The sequence below is a fragment of the Pinus tabuliformis genome, chromosome X (assembly GCF_031772625.1).
Source record: "Pinus tabuliformis cultivar Carrire ecotype Pingquan chromosome X, CPIR1, whole genome shotgun sequence".
Classification (NCBI taxonomy): domain Eukaryota; kingdom Viridiplantae; phylum Streptophyta; class Pinopsida; order Pinales; family Pinaceae; genus Pinus; species Pinus tabuliformis.
Genome location: NC_142308.1, coordinates 679,537,589 through 679,545,833, shown reverse-complemented (window position 1 = coordinate 679,545,833; position 8,245 = coordinate 679,537,589). Strand labels below are relative to the sequence as shown.

Sequence of the window (8,245 nt, the reverse complement as noted above, 5' to 3'; positions counted from 1 at the left end):
TTTATTTAGCATACATATTCCTGCCACTCATTTCAGGAAATATACCATAACATTTTCATACCTTTAACTAAGATCAATAGTAATGAAATACATATGTACCGTTCACCAGAAGGCGAGACTCCGCTTGCTCTGCTGTTGCTGTTATTCCCTTGTAGCTGGTCACCGACTCACCTCCGCGAGTGAATGATGACGCACTTGATCCGAATTGCGAAGACTCACCGTTTAACCTCCCAGCCTACTCCTTGGGTACTCTTCTTCCCCGCGGACCCCCGAGCTGCAATGGGGTTGTACAATGGAGACAAGCACTAGCTAGTAGAGGAGAGCACACCTTGGCTCAAGAGTCCCCTCTCTAAATCCTCTACCTCACCAAACTCACTATAGCTTCGTAATCACTGCTCTCACAACATCTCATCCATCCAACAATAGGGTTCCAAAAAGTCCCTTTTTCCCATGGCTTGCCCCTTCTTTTATAGGAGTCCTCATAGGTGACACTTGTCATGTCATGCATAATTAATTATTTTGTTATAATTCAATAACTTTATTATTCACCCACCCATGTGTCATTCTCACATCAAGGTCTCCCAAAATTATTTACTTAAATTTTTATTTAAAACTAATATTTTCCTCACCTCAACGAGATTCCTATTTATTCTCCTAGTTGTCTCTTTATTCCCCCCTTTTATTCCTTAATTTGTGTTCATTACTTGAAGTCAATTAATGAGTCAAGATATTATCCCCAATCTACTCCCTAATTTAACTCAAGTTATCTCCTAGATGGATATTCTTATGTTGGTTGTTGACACATGGAGCTTCTCTACATTTCTCTAAATTTAATTTATTATTCTCATTTTAATTCACCATCCCCTTTTTTTAATTAGGTTTAAATTAGTTTAGGATTAATCTTTATCCTTACTATTATGTTTTTCTTTCCCCTTTTTCCTAAATAAACCACATAATCTTCCTAGTATTTTCCAAAATGGGATGGGTAGAGTTTTTAAGGTACTTTATTTTAATTCTTCCTATGATCCTCCTTATTCCAAGTTTTATTTTTGATTTAATTACATTGGTTTCTAATCATCATTTACCCTTGATGTAAATTTACCTAGTTTTCATTCCTTGCTTATATTTATTTATTATTATTTATTTTTAATGATTCCAAGGATGCCAAGTTTGGTTGTTCCCTTCAAGAACTTCCCTAGAAGTTCCAAGGGTGCCACACCTAATAGCTTATTTGTGATGTCAAGGGTGCCAGTTTGGTTGTGCCCTTCAAGAACTTCCCTAGAAGTTCCAAGGGTGCCACACCTAATAGTTTATTTGTGATGTCAGGGGTGCCAGCTTGGTTGTGCCCTTCAAGAACTTCCCTAGAAGTTCCAAGGGTGCCACACCTAATAGTTTATTTGTGATGCCAAGGGTGCCAAGTTGGTCGTGCCCTTCAAGAAATTCCTCTGAAGTTCCAAGGGTGCCACACCACTTGCCCTTCAAGCATCCAGTGATTACGAGGGGAAAGTATAGTGCAACGTCATAGACCACTGTCATCTCTTATGTTGCCTGCTATAGCGAGACTAATGGTGTTGGGGATCAAGGAATCCGCCTTGATGCGCGCCCCCCAGTAAAGTCCTCATGAGCGAACCAACTTTGGAACCTGCCCTCATGGCATCGTGATCTTCAAGGCGAAGGTGTTTCAACCCTTCCAGCCCAAGTCACGGCGGGAGTGCTAGTGGGTGAGATCAGGGACTCTGTCCCACCCCTCCCATGTAGTTCCATCCACTTGTACAACCCCATCACCCATATGTGAGTCATTCGGTCAAGAAACTAATCTGTGCCTGCAACCATTAATATATCATCAGAATATAGTTAAACATATATGGCAGATTCCAAGATCGACTTAGACTTTCAAATATAAAGTAATATAATTTTTCATCAAACCAGGTGTCATCGACATGTCATATGTGAGTGCCTCTGATGGTTTCCTGCCATACTCAATAATCATCAGTAACACCAGTTTCTCAATGTTAGTCAATTCTCATAATAGCATCATTAACAATTCCTAATCATTCACATCATTGTCCATTGTAAGTCTGAACTAAAGGAAGTGGGTAACATAGGGGACACATCCCTCATGGCTATTATCAATAATCATCAATGGAAACATACATATTCATTAAGCTATCACAGTGTAACATCGTAGAAATATACATATGCATAAAATTTATCCTCATTATGCTTTTAGTGGAGCGCATACATATTCTTTACTACCCTCATCATAATTTCAAATAGAGACCAACTTAACTATTAATATTGCAATCATCAGAATACTGATAGATAAGATACATAACCATTCATGCTACCATAATATCAATGGAAAGCATTCATAAACATCACAACCATGAATATCTCAATCGCTAATAATAGTGTCATGGGTCCAGATCCTCAATCTGCGGTCCTCGAAGAATAGAGTGTCTAAGATAATGTCGTATCCGGGTCAGGAAACTAGAGTGGGCACTACATACACCCCCTCTTAACAATGGACTTCGTCCCGAAGTCCTTAGAACATAAAGGAGAAACGGAGACACATAATCTTAGGAACCCTTCCTGAAACTCTTGCCAACCTTCTGGTGGGCAGGTTAAAGTTTTCCCAAGGTATCTATAAGACGAATTTCGTTATAACTGAAGGACTATATCTGGGGAACATTGCAACCCACTTTTTGTATAAATGTACAAAACATACATTATAGATATTATTAAAATTAATAGTTAAAGGAAGCGTCATACATAAACTTTTACAACAAATCATCATAATCAAAATCACAACTAATTAAAGCAACAATTAATAACACCCACCTCCTTCATTTTACAAATTGACTAATTTAGGAGAAATCTCTCTAGTTTTATTCATTCAATCATGCAATTAAGGAAGGAATCTCTCTAGTTTTATTCATTCAATCATGCAATTAAGATAGCAATAATTGTGCATTAACTCAAATTCATAGGGGATGCCTATGCCTTTTTCATAGGAGGAACTACCCACCTTAAGCTTGGACTTCAATATTTGTAATGGTCAATAATAATTGTGTTAATTATTGCTTGATATTTCACCTATGACGTAATCCACCTTTGTTTACATGTTCTAAATCTTCAATTTTGTTGGGAACTACAAACAGTACTTTGAAAATAAACATATGCCACTGCTTGCTAGGGGGACCTAACAATGCCTACTACACCTTCTTAGAGACTTGATTTACCTTCATGATCCATGTTCTGAAAGTTCAATGTTGTACAACTACCATTTGCACTTTAAAATAAATGCATACCACTCCCTTCTAGTGGATACCTAATGGTACACACTATCTAGAGATAAAAAAATATGTTAACTACATAGAACGTAATCATCACTTGCAATGAATGAGTAGTCCAAACCTTCATCCCTTCAAACCCAGCTACTCTACTTCCTTTTGCTAGGGTAAGCGAGTGAGGTTATCTGGGGCCTATCTTCATTTAATCCTACTGAATCTAATGATATGTAATACAAGGCTTGCCCCAATCATTTAAAAAAATCAGAATTCATCCATAATTGAATCCTCAAAGATAAAAGAGATATCTAGACCAATGTGCATCTCAATAGAAGTTTAAATTTTGAAACAGCATGCCAGAAGAAGAGAGCAAACTAGAATAAAGCTGCATTCCTTACCCAATATATATAAGATATTTCTAATCAGAAATTGAATATATTAGGAATGTAACCTACTTAACAGAACTTCAGATAGAATGGGTGGTCAGAGAATTCAGTCAGATCAGTAAGTTTACCTGGCATAAATGCAGGGCTGTGTCATCAGGAGCTTCTATTGTTAAACGAAGATCCCTTGAACAACCAAATCTGCAGTATTTCCTTTTGTTCATGGTGTATTTATTCCACATTTGGAACCTTGAACCATAACCATGTATCACTTTATTTATCCTCATTCAATAAAGTTAAACATACTACTCAGTACATACCAACAAAATATTTCATAAACATAACTTTTGCGTAGCCTTTCCATGTAACATCACTTCTTGTGTTTGATTAGTCACTGAAAGCAGATCAAAAATATTGATCATCGTTTTTTGTTCACCTCTAAGTGGAATTTTTTTTTTTTTTTTTTGCATGGGAGTCTTTGTAATTTTCCAAAAGCTAGTTCCAAGGCTCATTATCATCAGGAAAACTGATATATATTTATTATTACTTCAAAAATAGCACCCATCACACAAAAGAAAATATGTACTAGAAGATGAATATTATAGGGCAACAACTGCTCATAGAAGATTTAAAATCTGTCCAGCAAGTTTAAAATTCAATCTGCAACATTCCACCTGATTTACAGGGCCATTGCATCCGACATTCAGCCTAGATATAACTCAGGTATCACCACATATTAATGATTCTGTAAAATTTAAATACAAAGCTAAAAGCCATTAACGAAATTACCTCTAAACACTATTTAATGAGGCACCAGTATTCCCGTTTGGGAGTATAACATCCCCTCTAAGACTCCCAATGATGTTCCATCCAAAATCTTCTCCAAATATTACTCAATATTTATCGAGAAGACTATTTTTAAATGGCAGCTAAAACATGTTATGATTGATTAATCCAGGCTATCTGTCAATAGGTTCTCTATTTATCAATATCTAGCATTTAATAAAATTGTGGAAAGAGGAGATAGTTCTCACATACCAAAGCTAAAGAAACTACAAGAGTAATACCTTCAATCAAAAGAAACTTTACAGTTTATTGTATCATATTGGAGGGAAAGGCTAAAGAGAATACTTGGAGATTTTGTCAACACAGACCACAGACATCAACACTGAAATAAGAACAGAAGCAATACTTAGATAAAATTATCAATATACATCAAATATAAAAATTCCTTACAAACTCTGGTTCTCACAATTCCTGCAAAGGGATAAAAGCTAAAGAAAACACACAGACAATAATGAGGCCATCTAGCTTCCTCTTGCAGCAGAATATCTGAAATGAAATGACAAGTCTTGATCTCTACATACAGTATTCCTAAAAGCAAAATGAAGTTTTAATCTCTACATACAGTCTTCCAAAAAGCAAGACAAGTGCTATATCTTCTCCCCTTATAATGTGAGAAAAGTAAAAGTCAAAAAGCTTGCACAAAAACTACCTCTGATTTTCAGTAAAAGAGAGAAGATGAGATAAAGTGACCAAAAGTCCAGCAAGTTTAAAATTCAATCTGCAACATTCCACTTGATTTACAGGGCCATTGCATCCGACATTCAGCCTAGATATAACTCAGGTATCACCACATATTAATGATTCTGTAAAATTTAAATACAAAGCTAAAAGCCATTAACAAAATTACCTCTAAACACTATTTAATGAGGCACCAGTATTCCCGTTTGGGAGTATAACATCCCCTCTAAGACTCCCAATGATGTTCCATCCAAAATCTTCTCCAAATATTACTCAATATTTATCGAGAAGACTATTTTTAAATTGCAGCTAAAACATGTTCTGATTGATTAACCCAGGCTATCTGTCAATAGGTTCTCTATTTATCAATATCTAGCATTTAATAAAATTGTGGAAAGAGGAGATAGTTCTCACATACCAAAGCTAAAGAAACTAAAAGAGTAATACCTTCAATCAAAAGAAACTTTACAGTTTATTGTATCATATTGGAGGGAAAGGCTAAAGAGAATACTTGGAGATTTTGTCAACACGGACCACAGACATCAACACTGAAATAAGAACAGAAGCAATACTTAGATAAAATTATCAATATACATCAAATATAAAAATGCCTTACAAACTCTGGTTCTCACAATTCCAGCAAAGGGATAAAAGCTAAAGAAAACACACAGAAAATAATGAGGCCATCTAGCTTCCTCTTGCAGCAGAATATCTGAAATGCAATGACAAGTCTTGATCTCTACATACAGTCTTCCTAAAAGCAAAATGAAGTTTTAATCTCTACATACAGTCTTCCAAAAAGCAAGACAAGTGCTATATCTTCTCCCCTTATAATGTGAGAAAAGTAAAAGTCAAAAAGCTTGCACAAAAACTACCTCTGATTTTCAGTAAAAGAGAGAAGATGAGATAAAGTGACCAAAAGAGATCAATGGGACTAAAAAGTACAAACAATTCACAATCATAATGTAGCAGTACCAAGGCAACTCCTAAGTGCCAAAAATAAACAAATGCAAATGAAAATGAAGTAGAAAGTAGGAAGGTGTAAAGCAAGAGAATAAACCATAGCAAAGAGAAAAGAACCACTCAGCACTAGAGGTAAAAATAAGACGTAGAGATGGAAGAACAACTATTGATGTCATCATCGATAGTTGTGAATGCCCCAATGCACAAAAGCTCTCCTCGCATCCGAGATCAAAGAGAAAGATGTAATATCGGAAGCTTGATCTGGACTAGAAAGCACTCTCACACTAGAATAAACTGGAATAAGTACTTCTCTGTGGCTTCATGTAAGTGGGTCATCTGCAAGATGGCCCACTCATACAAGGCCTGTTAATTCGCACAAATGCCCTGAAGTGAGCAATGATTAAAATGGTTACTGTATAACGTTGACAATCATATAAAATAAGCCCACTGAGCAATAAGCTAATAAACTCTCATCAACGTGTCCCTTTCCCCATAAGAATAGAAATAACTTGAAAGTTGAAAGGTTTTAGTTTGGCCAATTCAGTTTTTGAAAGAAGGAAGAAAAATAGGTCCAGCAGTGTAAAAACTCGTGACATATTTTCATGGGACACAACATCGACAGAAAACAAGCATTCCAAGGAAAACAGGAAAAGGACAAGAGGGAAATACCACTGGAAACAAACATTTTAACTAACATGAGAAACAAAATCCAATCATCCAAAGTACTATCTCTTCTTCAAATTTGGAACAGTACCCATTGGTAAACTTATTCCAGATTTTGTATTTTAAATACCACACTATAGCGATAACAGATATTCTGCTCTTGTATTCCCTTCCCTCATATCATGTTATAAATATTTGAGCTTCTGCAATGTCAACACTTTGGTTCGCTATGATTTTTTTTAATGAAGTAAACAAGCATACAAAACAGCACGGAATTCAAAACCCTTACATGTCTATAGATTGAGCTTGCTAGGTTAGACAGAAAATTTGAATCACTTGTAACAGTACTTGTTGAATGAATTGATGTAGAATGTCAGGCCCCACTTGCATACAGCCTTGTCCATTCTTTTGCTGTTTCCACAGCCTCAATTTCATTTGTCTTCCAGTGTTTTGCAATGTTTTCAGAAAGAGGGTCATCTGGATTTGGTGCACTTAATAGTGCTTGTATACTCAGTAAAACTGTTCGAATTTGCAATGTTGGACTCCACTTGTCCTTGAGAATATCAAGGCATATGCGTCTAATCTTATCAATATTTGGGTGGTAAATCTTTGTCAAAAGCGAACCTTTGGTGCTGCGATTGGATACTCCTCAGGCAGAAATAACTCCAACTTGAAAACACCCCTTTCATATGGAGACTGAGATGGGCCAAGAATCATCACATTAAAATACCGTAAATTGTCTTCAGATGGAGAAGAACTTATACCAGGTGCTAGTTCAGTAAGCAAGCGTTGAGTTTCCTTTATGATTCTGCGAGGCAAATTACTGTTCGACATAGCTGCAGGGTAGAAGAAAGAAAGCCCTTCAAAAGAGAATCGATCTGAAACTTGTCGTTCGTTTGAAGCTTGATGGACCAAACCTCAGGCTCTATTTTACTTTGATAGGGGCAGTAGAATAGTATGCTGCTCTCGAATGATATGTGAACGTAATCTCTTCCGAAAAACATGAGTAAAATTGTTTTTTTCGTTTGGACATGTCACATAACAGGCAAGGATATGTAACATATGAGTCTATTAAGAATGCAACAACGTTAAAGAAAAAGCAGATAATTAGTATAAAATTCACACGAGGAATGGTTAGTCATTATGTCACTAACCATGACTACATTTCACAGACTGCCTAACGATTATATGCAACAAACTAGGATGACAAGTGAGCTTTATCTAAATAAAGCTAAGCAGTATATTCCATACAATTCAAATTCCCGAATTTGTTAACTATTGCCACAAATTGCATTGGCCACTGTACAGAACCATTAGCTAACGTTGTTTTGAGATCTTCCATCCACTTGAATATGCCGTCCTAGATTTTTTTTTATTTTAAAGCGTTATTCATTTATCATAGGTTTTGGAGTTTAGGGAACA

The 8,245-nt window shown here is 36.0% G+C and overlaps 1 pseudogene; it reads right to left on the bottom strand.

Moving 5' to 3' along the window:
• Nucleotides 1-7,193: 7,193 nt before the first annotated feature.
• LOC149141804 (ubiquitin-conjugating enzyme E2 35 pseudogene) lies at nucleotides 7,194-7,723 on the bottom strand (annotated as a pseudogene).
• Nucleotides 7,724-8,245: the final 522 nt, after the last annotated feature.